Below are 16487 nucleotides of genomic sequence, written 5' to 3' on the forward strand. Positions count from 1 at the left end.
TTCTGACAGGGATGGTGTTTCTGGGATTGTTGAAGGACACCTCATCTCTCTCTGGACATGCATGATGTGGTTTGCAGGAGTTGTTGGTCAAAATAAGGCCAGAGAACTTCACCCTGACTTGACAAATTGTTTCCATGAATGTTCTGCGGACTTCCCAGAGGTGGTGAAAAATGCTCTCATCTAAACCAGATTTACGCAGAAAAGGGATCAGGTCTTGCAAAATATTTAATCATTGCAGCAGATACATCTGAGTAGTTTGGCAGACAATAGCAGTTTTCACACTCTTTTTAAGAGCTCTGGCAGTTGTATAACTGGAGAGGGAAGAGAAACTTTGAGCAGCAGCTGTAGCAGCTCCTGATGAAGTGAGGACAGTGGCACCAGAGAGGTGTGCAGGGCGAAGAGCCAGACCTCTGGCATGGCTCACATGAAGTGAAAGATCAACCAAGCCCAGGAGCTGCATTGTGGGCCTCTCCTATTCGCTTTTTTTTCTCTAATTTGCTTTAGTAGCAGTCAAGTGAGGCCCACACAGGCCTGGAGTTGCTCCAGGAGCCTTAGGAACCTGCATGGTGTGGGAGAAGGGAGTAGAGTACTGTCCCTTCATCCTCTGGGTCTTTGCCTGGCATGCGAGCTGCTGGTAGACTAGGGATCATTTTGTGTCCTGCTTCAAACCACCAGCTCACCCTGAAGCTTTTCTCTTCCTCCTTCCTTGCATGGGAAGGGGTTTTTAAAACTCCCTTTTAGAAAAAGGATTGGCATGGTTCATTGTGGACAGCAAGCAGGAGCTTCCACCCTTGAGGTGACAAATCCTCCCCCACAGCTTGTGTTGCTGTACCAGTGCTGGAGGTGCTGCCTGCTGACTTACAAGAGCCACTTCCTTGGTCCTGCCATGGAGAGGAGTGAGACACTGAGCTGAGGACAGCAAGAGACAGGATTTGGCAATGGAATGATCCTCGCCACCTTCTTTTGTGGGTGTGCAGAACAATCCCCCAGATCTGTTGAGTCAGTCCCATTCACAGCGCTTGGCTGCTGGCGAGCCTCTGCTTGAGGTCAGGAGACTGGCATGACACACAGGCAAGTGCAGGGAGAAGAAGGAAAATTAGACTGAGTGTGAGGTGCCAATATGGGCACTGCCAGGCATTGAAGGGCTTAGCTGAGCTCCTCCATGAGAAGGACAGAGATCAGACCTCCATACACCAGCTGCCTTGCTATGGATGCTGCGCAGTACACCCCAAAGCAGACTGGTTCAAGGATATTCTTCAAATCCAGTACCCACTGGAGACTGTTTAACTTGCACAAAAGGTGAAGAAAACCCCAATTCTGCCTGGTTTTAACCTTCTAAAATAGAAAAATATCCATCACTTTTAAAATGAATAAATTCCTCCAAAAGAAGAACTGACAAGAGCAAAGGGAAAATCAAGGAATCAAGGGAAAACTACCAAGATGCTTGACTTGGTTGAATCATCCAACCTGCTTTTCTGAAGTTATCTTACAACACTGCTGAAATCACTTACAATAAATGCATCTTAGAAGAATGAGAGTGATCTTCTTGGTTTCTCTCTCTCTCTAAGAACAGAAAGTGCTGTTTTGACAAAGGACATCACTGCACGCTACTCCATGATGTAGGAGGCTCTGGTGAGCCATCTTACTGCAAACTAATTTGGGGAAGAATTACTCAGAAAAAGCTCCCTTGAAATAGGTGAGACACATGCACATTTTGGCTTCTTCCTAAAAGCAAGAGGTGTCTGCACTGTAATTTAAGAATAGCTGGTCCATGAATCAGGGTTTCTCCAGAGATGAGTTACTCTGATTGTCAGGGCTGCTGCTGCAAGGCTCTTTGCTGGGCCAGGAGGAGCTGCCGTGGCTTTAACCTTGCACAGAGGTTGTGCTCACAGTTTTAAAGGCAATAATACCTCTGCCATTTGATGAATGTAAAGAAGCTGACACTGCTTCAGTGCTGACTAGGGAGAAAACACGTTGAAGAGGAATCCTTTGATAGAAAAATTGGTTGGCATGTGGGCTGGCTGCAGTCAGTACAGATGCCACCCCAGCCTGGAAGAGTGAAGAACTCTCCAGGGACAAGCCTGTAGGACCATGGGCCCCATTCCATTTCCTATTCTGATCTTCAAAAAGTGAACCTGGCTGGAGTTTGGTTTTAGTTTTTAGGATAGAAGCTGGTTTGGGGTATGAGTCCTTTAATCTGTTTTTCACAAGTTGGTCGCTAACCTGCTGCACTGGGGAGAAGACCACATAGGGAGCAAGATGCTGCTGAATATTTGCTTCAAGATGCTGGTGCCTCCTGAGCTGTGCTAGATCTCTACATGCAAGGCTGACTTTTGGAACATTATTATCAGTGATACATTTTTGTAATAATCCTTTCTGATGGTTATCAGTGTGAGTGCTTGGTGTATACTGGCTATCTGTCTGAGGTTGAGAAGAATTGAGTAAATCAGATTATTTCTGGCTTCTGTCACAACCTCAGCTATCCATGGGATATTTGTATTGTGCCTCGTGTTGCCAAAATGGGATTTTTCAGTGTTAGCCTTAAGACCCCACAGGATCAGAGCCTGTGAAACAGAAACTTTCCAGCAGCTGCAGCTTGGTGATAACTGCTGGGGATGAGTTCACCTCTGATTCACTGCCTGCTGTCCTCAGGGCTGGTTCCTTCTCAGACAGAGGGCTCTGCTCCTTCCTTCTTCCCAACAGTGGAGTAGAGACAGGTCAGTGGGTCTGCACAAGCTGCATTTGAATGAGTAGAGTTGAAATGATACTCTGGAATACATTAAATTGGAGTGAAAATAAATGGAAGTCACCCAAGGCTGAATCAGAAATTGAAGAAAAATAAGGGAACAATGTAAAAACAATGCCTTTGCACCAAGCCTGTTGAATTCAATGCACTTAAAAGTAATGAAGAGCTTTGGGAAGGTGCCATGAGGTCCAGTAGTGTGAAAGTGAGCTGAGGGCAGGGTGTGGATTATTGAAGGAAAAAGAACTTTAAAAAAAATTCTTTTTATGCTTTTACTAGAGAAATTAATACCTGTGCACTGGGCCTTGTTATTTTTAGTCTCATTGTTTCTAATGTTTGTCTCATTGAAATGTTACTTCAATTTTGAAGTAATGGTTTTAAGTAATAAAAATATTTTCCAGTCTAGTTGCTGAATAGTTTGTAGTGACATATTCTGAATTTTAGGTACAATTGAAATTATTTCAGTGAATCATTGAATTTAGAAATAAGCCAAAATTTTGCCTCTATGTAAAGGAAAGCAAAGGAAAAAAAAACAAAGGACTTTTCCCAGACTTATTCCATCTCTTCTTGATGTCATTTCATCTGACATTTATTTGAAAATCAAAACACGAGAGCATATGTACTTCCTCTGCCTCACATTACTGCTGTTTTAGAAGGAGAGGAAATGAATGTTTTCCTATTCAGTTACTACATTTGTTCTGATTCAAATGTTAGCTAGTCTGCACTGGATACATATCTGTCCAGGCATTTCTGTTTTGTTCCTCTTCCACCTTTTCAGTTTTCCAACCTGTATTTTGCTTTACAGTCTGTAGCAGGCAGGCTGCTGCTGTGTGCCCAGAAACCACAAGAGTGTGGAAGAGTAACAGACCACACACCACACACATGCTGATATTTTTATGAAATCAAGTCAGTCATTTTCAATCCCTCTTGCCAGCAGAGGAAGATGACGTCTTGTGTTGTGATAATTCTGAAAATCCCCTGTCGCTTTCAGCGTGAATCAGAAGAGAACTGTTCCTGTTTGTGGGGCAAGAGCAAATTTCAAATGTCCATGTGTTGCAGTGAGATGGAGTTGGGTGGGCAATCTCACTGCCCTCAAACACAAAAGCCAAAAATCTCCATCTGATAGCACAGGCTTATTCTTGTAGTCTGCTGCTTAGAGATTGGGAAGGGCATAAGGCATATGTGAGCAAGCTGATGGTGGCTGGCTGTGCACAGCTAATATTGATTTGGGATCACTACCCATGAGCTGTAGCCCTTGGAGATGTGTCTGTTCCCAACTGTGTATTCTGAAACTTCAGTGTTTATATAACAAATAATTCTTCAAATTACTTCCTTAATTCTATTGTTTAGCTTGAGCTAAGAGTTTCACATTTGGTAATAAATGTCCAATACCTGTCTTAGAGGCATAGGTTTGAAACAAAGACCTATTCTATTGCTCATTTTCTGCCAAAAGTTGAATTGCAGGACAATTTTCAGATATCTTGTTACCCAGCACAGCTTTCTGGCTAACAGGTTACTATGAGTATTTTATTTTTTGGTACTTTTTTACCAAAAAGCATGAAGGTATGTTTATCCTTTGGGAACTGTTCCTTCTTTCCACAGAAACCCGTGTGCTCTTTCTGACTCAAGTAGGATAAGGAGCTATCCCATAATTTTGGCGAAAGGGTTGAGAGCCTGTGTCTGGATCAGAGGGATTTGCTATGCTATTAGTTATGGTTCAGCAAGGGCTTTTCTTCTTCTGGTCTATTTTGCTCTGGGCCAGATGGGTTGAAAAGACTTATGATGTCTGATAGCACTGCTGCCAGTCTCCTCTCTTGTACGTTTAAGTTTGGGGAATGGGGAAAGACTATTTGATTTCTGAAAGATGGCTTCTGTGTGTTTTCAGAGCTTGACTTCAGTCCTCTCATGATGGCAACATGAGATATTTTTAGTTTTGGAAGTATTTCAGGCAAAAGGTGCCTCTGCCTGTGGCTTTGCTCTGGTCAGGGCTCCTTTCCATGTCCTTGTGGTACCATACTGTCCTTGGCATGACAGTGGGAACCAGGTGGGCATGCAGCCTGTCTGCCAGGCTGCTGAGCCCTGGCTCTTTCTGTGCATGCACAAAACACTCACAACTTCTGCAAAGATTAGGGCAAATTGTCTAAAGTCACAGGGAAGTTTGACGCAGGGAAAAGACCAGAAGTAAATCTAGACATTGATGTGCTACACCGGTCCAGACCCACCGTCTTTCCGTCTCTTCTCTGCTTGAGAAAGTCTCCTTCTTCCTTTGCAGAGAGCATTTCCTTCTGCTTGGGGCTTCTTGAACAGTGGAATCACTACTGCAGGTCACTAAGCCATGTCTGTCCCCTCCTAGGTGGGGGGAGGCGGGGGCTACCAGTGAGGTCCCTCTCCCTGTGTTGGCCAAAAGATTAAGCTCTCTCCCTATTTTGCTCTGTGTTCCTTTCATTGTGAAACTGATGCCAGATGAATTTTGGCTGTGTCCCCATTGGCATGAACTTTGTTTACAAAGTCCTCATTAAATGTCTGTGTATAGGAGAAGTCACAGCTGGATCTTTTCAGGAAGTCTTGGAGAGCAAGAGGGATGAAAGCCCACGCTGCCTTCCTAAGTGGAAGTTGGGGCAAAACTCCTGATGAAGAAAACGTGAGCTCAGGGAGGGAGTGGAAGCTTCTCCCCCAAGGGCTGATGAAGGATTGGGAGCACATACATGACCCTTAGAAAAAGATGTTGGTTGCCCATGTCTGTCTTGCCTGCAGTACAAACTTAGCAGGGCTAAGTCTGCACGGGCTGGAGTTAAGCCAAGAGACATGAGCTTGGGATACCTCACCAACAGCACCAGAGCTGCTGGAGCCTGGCAGCGTGTCTTCAAAGCTAAATGTTCTCTGCAGTGCTGTGATTGATCAGTAAAGAGAAATGGAATGGCTTCAGGCTGGCGGGCAGCCACATCTGCTCAAGAGTTTCCTGGGAAGCTGATGGTGGTTGCCAGTGCCAGGTCAGCTCTCCTGGAGCTACTGCTCACAGCCAGCAGGATTGTGCAGTGCCTGGACAGAGCAATGCTACGCCATGCCTGGGGCCTCTAGACATTGTTGTCCTATAGATAAATAACAGGGTTTGAGCTGCTGATGTTGCTTGTAACGTTGTGAGTCAGGTTTTCCAAAGAGCATGGTGCTGAGCTATGGGAAAAACCAGCCCTGTGTTTAGGTGTCTGCTGGACTGCTGAGCTGCATTTCCTTGGGTGCCATGGCTCATGTCTCCTGTTCAGGCCTAGCCTCCCTGGCCCTGTGCTGTATCCAGCGTGTGATGGCCCAGTTCCAGGTGAGATCACACCATCCCAGTGTGTCATCTTCCATACGTGGCTCTCACAGGGACCAAAGTGATGGCACTTCTGGGGAAGTTCCTGCCTGTACAGCTAGGTGACATCAGGCAGAATTGGCTCCCTTGTGTACCAAGCGATTTCTGCTTAGGACTGTGTGTTTATTTTTAAGAAGGGAAGTACAGCTGTACACTTTTCACACTGCATCAGTACCGAGAAAAACCACAGAGATGAACTGATCACAGGACAAAACCCAAATCTTCTCTAAATTATTCCAGCTGTGCTTCTCTTTTTACGTAACATTGTGGTGTAGCATTTTCACTCTTTTTCTGCTTTTCTTTTTGTTTATTTGTTTTTTGGTTTTGCTTTAGGCCATGGACAAGGTTTAGTGGCAAATTTCAGAGCAAGTACTGCAAACCCAGTGGGCTGCTCCCAGCCTTCCCCATGCCTACAACCCGCTAGTGAGCAAGACTCCTTCATGCAGGCATCTGTGTATGGGGACCAGCTACTCTTTGGGTCACACCTTTGTTCTGTTGTGTTTTCCCTTACCCTGTATGACATTTTTATTTCCCATTTCCTTCTTTTTTTGCTGTGAGTTTTAAATGTTGTTGATGGATGGATGGATAATGCAAGGATACATGATGCTTTTTCCTTGTATGCTTTTTCCTTTTTTTTAAAATTTTTAAATATGATTTAAAAATTTCACCACCACCACCTCTTCTTTCACTCAATACTGCTAAGACAATTTACAGTGAAACTGGAATCTGGATGGGTGCTTTTAAGGCAATGGCTCCTGGAAAATCTGTGAAACCAGCAGGAATGTTGCCAAAACAATCTGCTCACTACCCTGTAGTAACAAGTTTAATGGTCACACAGTTTCTGAAGCTGAAATTGAGTTACGATTGAAACCATCCTCATGGCCCCTCTTCAACTCCCTGATGCAGCAGTAACCCTAACATAGTCCATACACATCCTCAGGGAGAGAAACTTCTGTGATGGTTCCTCTACCACCCTGCAAACTGACCATGGACACAGAATGATGAATTTGACTTTTTGGGCAACTTGTTATTTCTTTTCTCAGGAAAAGGCTGAAGTCCAGGTGAAAGCTACTTAAATAGGCTGGGGACACTGTGGCTGGAAAGCATCTGGGGGTACTGGTCGACAGCCGACTGAACATGAGCCAGCAGTGTGCCCAGGTGGCCAAAAAGGCCAGCAGCATCCTGGCCAGTATCAGGAATAGTGTGGCCAGCAGGAGCAGGGAGGTCATTCTTCCCCTGTACTCGGCACTGGTGAGGCCACACCTTGAGTGCTGTGTCCAGTTCTGGGCCCCTCAGTTTGGGAAGGACATTGAGATGCTTGAGTGCAACCAGAGGAGGCAACAAGGCTGGTGAGGGGCTTGGGACACAAGCCCTGTGAGGAATGACTGAGGGAGCTGGGGTTGTTTAGCCTGGAGAAAAGGAGACTCAGGGGTGACCTTATTGCTCTCTACAACTTCCTGAAAGGTGGCTGTAGCCAGGTGGGGGTTGATCTCTTTCACCAGGCAGCAACAGACAGAACAAGAGGACACAGTCTTAAGCTGTGCCAAGGGAAATACAGGTAGGATATTAGGAAAAAGTTTTTTATGGAAAGAGTGTTGAAGTAATGGAATGGTCTGCTCAGGAAGGTGATGGAGTCACCTTCGCTGGATGTGTTTAAAAAAAGACTGGATGTGGCACTCGGTGCCATGGTTTAGTTGAGGTGTTAGGGCTGGGTTGGACTCAATGATCTTGTAGGTCTCTTCCAATCTTGTCATTCTGTGATTCTGTGAAATAAACCCTATTTTTGTGGCTGTCACAGCAGCTGTTCCTTTGAATCAGCTGCTTCTTTGGAGGGGGAGAGTGACCATAAAATGGTCAGTAACCCTACAGGGCAATGAGCTGTTAGGGATGCCAGACATGAAGGGGGGAGAACTGCCTGGGCCCACCTCCTGCATGCTCTGGCCCAGGGCCAGGCTGGACACTTCAAATCCTGCTTGCGGAAATTGTAGGAATTTGGATTTGGGGGTTTTCTGAAACTGCTGCACAAAGGTCCAAACTGTTTGAACAACAAGACTTCAAAGTACCCCCTGTAACCTTTCCTGCCAAGTCAGAAAATTAAACTCTTAAGTTTTGTTAAGATTAAGTAAATTGTTATGGTTTGGGTTTTGGTTTGCATCTTAAGGTTGCATATTTTACTATAGCCCATTTCTATGAAATTAACAGAAAATGTATTGAAACATCATCATTTGGAAAGAAGATTCCTCAGTGGTTTGGTTGGCTGGGGCACGGATAATTTTGCCTTTCGACCATTTTTACCCCGACCCAGGATATTGTGGAAATTGAGGCTGAGTTGTCAGATTGTAAAGCTGCTCTACTACAATTTTCCAAATGACCCTAATCGTTGTCTTTGCAGTGTGGGAGTGTAGTGTCTATCTTCAGATTTACTAGATGAGGCACAAAGACTGTTTGGCCCAGCCTGCAAGCCTGCTTAAGCCCTTAAAAACTGATTACAATGGAAATGGTCTGACTAAGCATCCTTTGAATGCCAGGGTATGGTGTTAGCTAAGAGGATGTAGACAGCTCTTGACAGTGCAAAGAACATCCTGTCTGAAAGATGGCATCTAAAGTAAAACTGCAGTACCAGATAGCACTTGTGATGGACTCTCAAAAAGAGACATGGCTGGCGAGACCGTGTGCTATGAGGACAGGCCAAACCAATGGGAATTCTTTTATATCACAAACGAAGCTGCTGAAAGGGTAAGGAGAGTAAATGGCTTAGTAGGTTAAATAAGTTTAGTGGCCTGCATGAAAGTAAACCAGTGAGAGGGTGAAATGCCAAAGCAAGATGACACCAAAGTAATGATTTATACTGTTCTGCAAACCATGGTTATTAAATGGGCAGATGCTGGAAATGCTGCTGGCTGGTCTGTAGTGATGCTGCATGACAATGTCAGCGGGCAGTGTCAAATCTCCTGAGTGCATACTCCTGGGAGGATAACATAAAATGCGAGTAGCGCTCCAAGTTCATGAGAATTCAAGCAAACGCTGAAGCTATGCAAAGCCATTTTATTTTCTTTGGCAGGATGAACTAATGAGAAGATATGAAAGTAAGGATCCTTTTGATGGAAGGGAACAAAACTCAGTGTTTCAGCCAAATTTATATTTTCTTTTGTTAAAAGAAGAAAATTTCTTCTTCTGTTATCTTTTTTTTTTTCCCCAGAAAAGGCAGGAAGAGGTGACTGAAAGTTTAATTTGCAGGTTAGATGTTCAATTTTTGTGTAGTTAGAAGGGAAAATGCTCTCAAATACTGATACTTGTAAGCGTTGCAGGTTTTGCTTACATTGTTCATAATAACATTGTATACCCTGGTTATACCAGTCACGGTGACAGATTTCTGTTTTTAAGACACCCAGCTGCTCAGCCAGGAGATTAAATCTCAAGCAATCAATGAGTGCATCCTCTGCATCCTGTCAATGTAAAAGATGTTAATATAACGAGTGTAATTCAATGAGATGTATAGACTCCTTGTGGAAAGAAAAGTTGATTTCTCAATTAAATTTATTCTGCATCTTTTCAGGTGAGCAACTAAATTGACTTGTCACTCTAAAATGTTTATTTTTATGTCAGTAAAAGAATGCAATAAGAATAAATTTAGAGCATATGAAATTGAAATAACTCATTAAAAATAGATCAAAGCCAGAATTTAAAATATTTGATGTTGGGACAGGTTTATAGGTGTTAACCAGAGAGCATAAGCCTGCTAGATTATTTTAGTTTTGTTTTCCTACCTCATGTGTGGCTGGAGTACTGTGGGAAGAGGATTACTTATAAGGGGAGAGGGATGTTCAGTGTATGGGCAGAAGGGTGTTGGCACCATTATGGCTGGACTTATCTCCAAACGTCTGTATTCCCATTCAGAGCCTGATCCTCAGAAACAGGACCTGTCCACTATCTTGTAGTGTCTTTACATGACTCACATTCTCTTAAGTCCTAATATGAGGCATTCAGCAATTGAAAATCTGGTTTTGGAGATTTTTTTTAGATTCCCCCAAACCCGCCTTCCCCCCTTGGTTCTTGTTCTCAGAGCTTCTTAATCATTCTCCTCTGCCTTGGCTTCCTGAAAGGAGCCCATCTGCTCTCTGCGCTGCTTTCTGTCTGCGCTGAAACCACAAAACTCAGATTAGGCTCTTCAAAAGCTTTACCAGGCTTCAGGAACTCCTGAAGCAAATCTGGGCCCGTTTTCATGCAAATCCAAATACCTTTTATGGTTTTGTTTCAACTTGACATTTTGATTTTGAGATTTTTTGAGCTTCTCAGACCCTACGGCTTTATGTGAAACCCAAAGGGCGTGAACTTACATGAACTAAAATGGAAAAAAATTCAGATGAACCCACTGAAAACTGAAACTACGTTCCCACAACTGTGCTTAATAAACTGCTCTGTTTTTCTCTTAATTGCAGAAGTGGTAACAACTGTTCCACAGCTAGGAGCTGCAGCAAGGCTGAGTTTACAGGTTATGTGTATTGGGTATATTAAATAAGGATCCTGGTAAATCAAGGGTGGTTTGTCCTATTCCAACTGGCAGTCAGTAAATAGGGAACCTTCTCTACCTCGGTGTGACCTGAGCAATGAGAAAATCAATGTTTTCCCCTGCCAAGGTGTGCTGCCACAGAAGTGATGTAGGCTTGTCACAGTGGGTCGCTCACTCTGTCACTTCCAGAAAAATTGCAGGGTGACCTCTACCTCAGTCAGCCCAGCTTTGACCACGGTGGGGAAGTCCTGTTACTGCTCTGGCTGAGCACCTCCAGCACCTCTTCTATTTTTTTTTCCCCCAGCACATGGTGGCTGTGCCAACCAGCCATAGAGGGCACGGCCAGATCCCGTTGACCATCTACTGAACCCCCCTCCTTGAGCAGGTCACACCAGCTGTGGGACACGTGTTGCTGATGGCAAATGGATGCACCAAGGCACTCGTGTATTGGTGCTATCCCCCTCCTCTGCTCAAGCTGCCCACCTTCCCAAGGGACAAATGCTCGTGGGGATTGCCCCATGGCTGGGGGATGGGAATAAGAGGAGAAAGAAGGAGAAGGAGGTGTTCCTTGACTCAGGTATAGGTAGGGCTGCTGATGGGAGAGGGAGCAGTGTGTGCTCCAGTCAAGCTTTAACAAGTAATCAGGGTCCTGGTTCTCATGGTAGTAGCCAGTTTGGTCCCATCTGACCCAAGCCTGGCTGGTCTGTGCAAAGAGCAGAACCTCCAGCATCACCTGCAGTGCCTTCCCTCTCCAACACACAGGGTTTTCAAAGCTGTTCAGATTCTTCTGAGATGACAAGCTCATGCTGTTTCCCAGCCTGAGTGGCTGAGCATGGTGCTAGGGAGCTGTGTGAGATGCAGGTTGTAGAGAAAATGGAACTTGCACAGGGCTCTGGTGACTATGCTGTCAAGCTGTCTTGTTGGACATCAAAAACAGGATCAGGATCTGTGATCCAAATCACATATCCTGTGTTACTGGTTAGTCCTGTGACTCAAAATTGCAAGGTCCTAGTATCACAAAGGATTTTAGAAATTACAAATGGTGCCATGGAATTCTTTCCCTGAGTTTTTCTCTGCAACTCTGAAGCACATCAACTTTTCTCTAGCATCTTAATTCACCTTGTCAGATTGGTACACTCATCAAGGTCTGGGGAAAGCTCCAAGATAGATGAGAAGAGCTGGAAGCTCTTGGCACCCTTAAGTTCTCTGTTCTTTTGTCAAACCTGGTACGGGACGTGAAATTCTGTCCTGGACGCTGCAGTGCACAACACTCCTTTCCCACCCATACCAAAACACAGAGGGCTTTCAAAAGGGTTTTTAGCACATGAAAAAAAAATTATGATACTATGATGAACCTGTCCTCCTCATTGTTTAGGTAGTCCAGACTGCTTTCCCTGCCAGAAAGGACACAGACAAGTGCTCCCTGCAGGACAGGTGGGACCAGAGGCAGAACTGTGGGAAATACAAGCCAAGCCTGGGGAGCTGTCCTCACTTCTGGGCTGGGTCCTGCACAGGAACCCTGCTCTGGTTTTGCCCCTCAGGCTTCAAGCACAAGAAAATGATATGGCAGGCCCCATTAAATGAAACAACTGGTAGTAGTGGGTGTTTACTTCTTGTTCTTCCTTTTTTTTTTTTTTTTAAATTAAAAAAAGCCTGAAAGACTTATAGGCAAAGCTATTCTCAAGCTCTTACAGGGAAACCCCTAGCCTATACCATTTCCATATACAGGCAAATGGTGGTGTACGATCTTTTGACACCAGGCTCCCAATGAGACCTTACTGACTAAAGCATATGGAAAAACCACTGCGGAGCTGGGGCTGTGAATGAGACTGTGCTCAGCCCTCGGTTTTCACGTTTTTTAAGAAAATGTGCGTGTGGGAGTGAAGGTCTGCCATTTGAAAGGCTGGTTCTGATTTTGTATGTCTGTGTCAATGGGAGAAGTGAGCCAATCCACACCTAGGAAAATGAAGCCTTTTGAAATGAAGCTTTCAAAACCATCAGTTAAGACTTTTTATGTTAATTAAAAGATTAATATAATTGAGTTAAAGAGCATGCAGATCACAGTAGCCTATTAGGGATATGCTATCTGCAGTTTACATATGGTTACTCACTGCAAATACCCTATGTACTGTGAAGCGAAGAAGGTGGTGAGGTTAGTTATGGGTGGAGTGGAGCAAGTTGTCCTCATTAGTTATCTTGTGGTAAAAAACACAGTCACCTTATCTCTTCTAGGAATTTACTATGGGCTTGCTAATGCTTGGTAACCAGCTTGTTTTTCTATTTTCTTTCAATCCTTTCCCAACAACTTCTCCTGCACTAGAGGCTTTGTTTCTGAGAGTTACCTAGCTTCCACAACCACACTTTCTCCACATTAGGTCATTGCAGGTACTTACTGCTTCAGAGGTCCTACAGCTGGTAATAGACACAAGGAATAAGTGACTTTCCCAGGGTGACAGAGGAAAGTGAACCTAGGCATTCCCAGTTAAGTTACTTACTTAGAAGTGGTTTGTTTCGGGTTTTTTTCAATCTCTCCACATCACTCTCTGAGCCTTTTTTCCTCAGGCCAAGCAGTGAGTTAATATAGTACCCCTTTCTCTGTGACTTTAACACAAAAGTTTACCTAGCTCCCTAGCAAACTGAATTTTTTTTAAAGGTTTTTTTTTTTTTTTTTTTTTTGTAATAGACGGGTGTTAAAAAGAGCACTCAGTCTCTCATGGTGTGGGGACAAAACTACTGATCAGTGTCTCTCCAGTAATACTTCAATTTACTTTGAACAAATCTGAGCAATGGTTGTGGTTTGACTTTCTTTCTAAGAAGTTTACAGACTCCTCATGGATGGAGAGAAAAATAAGGGCTGCATTTGCTTTGCTCTCTGGCAGATATAAGAGAGTGCTTCCTTAAGAATATTTACCAGACTTTCACTCCTATTTCTATGTTCAACTCCTATCCTGAAAAGGTTTTGCATCACGAATTACATGTCTGTGAGAGAGCACATGGAGAATTTATTATATGAACATGGGCTTTTTTTATTGTTCAAACCTTCTTCTAGAGAAGAGGGCCATTAACCTTGACTGCTCCTCCTTTTATAAATATCAGCCTGCTCACCAAAATTACATTGCATCCTGGAAGCTAGGTGAAGCATTGAACCCTAAACCAGCTTAGCAAGACCAAAACATGGCAAGAAGAGAAACTTGGAGGATTTTAGGCATGTCTGATTGTCATTTGTAATGTCACAGTCATTGCTTTTGGCCAGGCTGGCAACACCTTGGAAGATGCCAAGGCAATTTCTGGCAGAGGAATGCTGTTGAGGATCATCCTGTCTGTTGGGTTCAATTTCAACAGGTTAGTAGAACAGATAATTTGATTTTTTTCTTTTCCTTTAATCAGAGTTTCCTACAGGAATTTCAGCTTGAATGTGTTATGGGTTGTACTATCGGAAAACGTGGTGCATGGCAGTTTTGGGTGAGTCTCACACTTTCCTTCAGGTGGTGGAGTCCTATGGATTTAAAAGTTCTTAAATCAAAGCCACTAGTAATGTTTCCCAACTTCCCTTACATCTGAATCACAGAGATGCTTTTTTGTGTGGCTGATTTTGAGAAAAAGCCTTTAAAAGTCATTAAAAGTGTTGTGTAAAACACCATCTGATCATTTTGCATTGGCATGAATGGTTGCAAAATGGTGGACAACCATGTGCTGTTGGTCCATCTGGAACGTTTTGCTTTTTTTTAATGTAGCCTTTTATTAACATTTGTCTGGAGCTTTGTATCTGGTTGGTAATGACAGATAATTTGTATAATGAGGAGTCTGCTGGATATTAGAGTGAGAGGTCAGGGTGGGTTCTGCTGACAAATGAAGGGGGCAACTCCCAGGACAGTGGCCAGAGGATACGGCTGCCTAGGGGTGTTTCAGGGAGTACGTGTAATGAACTGATGAATATGACTCCAGTGTTTCTTTTTGGGAATATAGAAATGATGATGAGTAAGTGCTGAAAAGCAAAGCCCATTCACGTGTCTTTAAAAGTAGAGTACACAATTTATACTCTTGGTTCACTGTAACTTTGTTTTGAGAGGTAAGATCTCATCCTTTGGAGGTATCAGCCATCTCAAAACAATGCTGTGTCTCTGAGTGACATTTTATGCCTAGAAGAGGCCAACTGATGTTCTATTAAACAGCACTCAGAAAGCTTAAGAGATGTTTAGATTAGAAATCAGATCTCACCCACACATGGCAGGTTGCTTTTTGTTTAGCATTTCATTGCAGGTGCAAGAAGAGACTGTAGATGTTTATTTCTTGTGAAGATTTTGCAATCCTGCAACAGTTTATTATAGCAATAGCTGGCCTATCTGTGTTTTATGAGCAAATTAGAAGGGGCTGGAAAAATCATAAACCACCAAAACAGTTGCTAGGGTAGGAGATGGAAATCTATAGCCTCTGAAAATGGAAAATGAGAAATTTCAGAGAATGGAAAGCATTTGTCAGTCAAAATGGAAGACATAATTCAACTTCACACTGAGTTGACAAAAACTGCTTACTTGAGACACCTACTGGATCTTGTTTCTCCCCCCTGCTCCTCATTACTTCTGTTTTCATTAACTTGCTGACTGCAATGGAATGGAGCTCCCTCAGCTTTATATGGAAGAAGCTGAGGGCTGTCCTGTATTAACAGGGAACACAGTCTTGTATTGCAATGAAATTTTTAGCACAGGTGTGAAAAAAGCATAGAATGATGTGCATTTACCACAGATATTAATTGATCGGAAAAGTTTGCTTCTTGGTTTTTTTTTTTTTTAAGGCTTAACACTGAATGCAATTTCTTTTGCCTGACTTGTCCAAACACCTTTGGCTCAAGTTTCCAGCCATTATTTTTCTACAGAATCGAAGAGGAGGAGAGGAATCATACAGTTCTTGCTTTGGACAGACCTTTGTGCTGCAGCTTCAGGGCATGATGTGGGATGGTTTTAGTCTGAGCTAGGCTGTGACACTCAGCCATATCTGTCCCATGATTATGTACCCGTAAGTGTCCTGGTGGTAGCAATGATATGTTCAGAATTAGTATTCTTCAGAGAAAAGTGATCTGAAAACTTGTTGGTTCCCTGCAGTGTCGGAGGATAGCCTATAGATTCAACATGCTCAGGAGCATGTTCAGTTCCTTCCACTGTCTTGGTTATAATTTTGGCTTTCCCTGTTAAGATGCCTCTGCTCCCAGAGGTGGAGGCAGAAGCTCAGCTATCACTGGGCTGTAGCCCTCTAAGCCCTAGCACCAAAAATGGCCTGCAGAACAAATATTTTCCTGCTCTTCTCTATAACCCATTGCAGCTCCATGGTAGATATGTTCCTCTGCCAAAGTCACACAAGGCTATAAAAATTTTTGGGAAATGGCACCATCTGCTACTCTAAGCATGTCCTAGGAGGCCTTAACCAGTAATTAGGGTTTTTTTTGCAGATGGCTCAATGCAGTGCTGTACTGTGTATTGTAGTCACTGAACAACCTCCAAAATGTTTGCCAAATTTTCCTCTGTGCAGGGCTGACTCTTGACAAGAGTGCTCACCTTGCCCTCATTTCTCTGGTCTGGCTCTGTGTCTGATTGGCCTGAAGAGCAGCAGGCTGAAGTGGCTGTTCAATAAGTGCTAGGCACTGCTCAGCTTTTGCTGTGCTGAGTCTCTGTAAGCACTACATGCCCACCCCCATCCCTATGCCATTTCCTCTCCCTAAAACAATGGAGCACCACACAATGTTCATACAGCTGGGCAGTTTTGTTCTCAAAAGCCCTCTGGCATCCATCTCACCCTAGTGTTTGGCCAGCAGCAGTGGGAACCCAAGTGCCCTGCCCACAGAGCAGAGCTGGCCTCTGTCACAGTGGAAACCCAGGGGGTGCCTCCTCTCA

The sequence above is a fragment of the Motacilla alba genome, chromosome 1 (genome assembly GCF_015832195.1).
Source record: "Motacilla alba alba isolate MOTALB_02 chromosome 1, Motacilla_alba_V1.0_pri, whole genome shotgun sequence".
Taxonomy (NCBI): domain Eukaryota; kingdom Metazoa; phylum Chordata; class Aves; order Passeriformes; family Motacillidae; genus Motacilla; species Motacilla alba.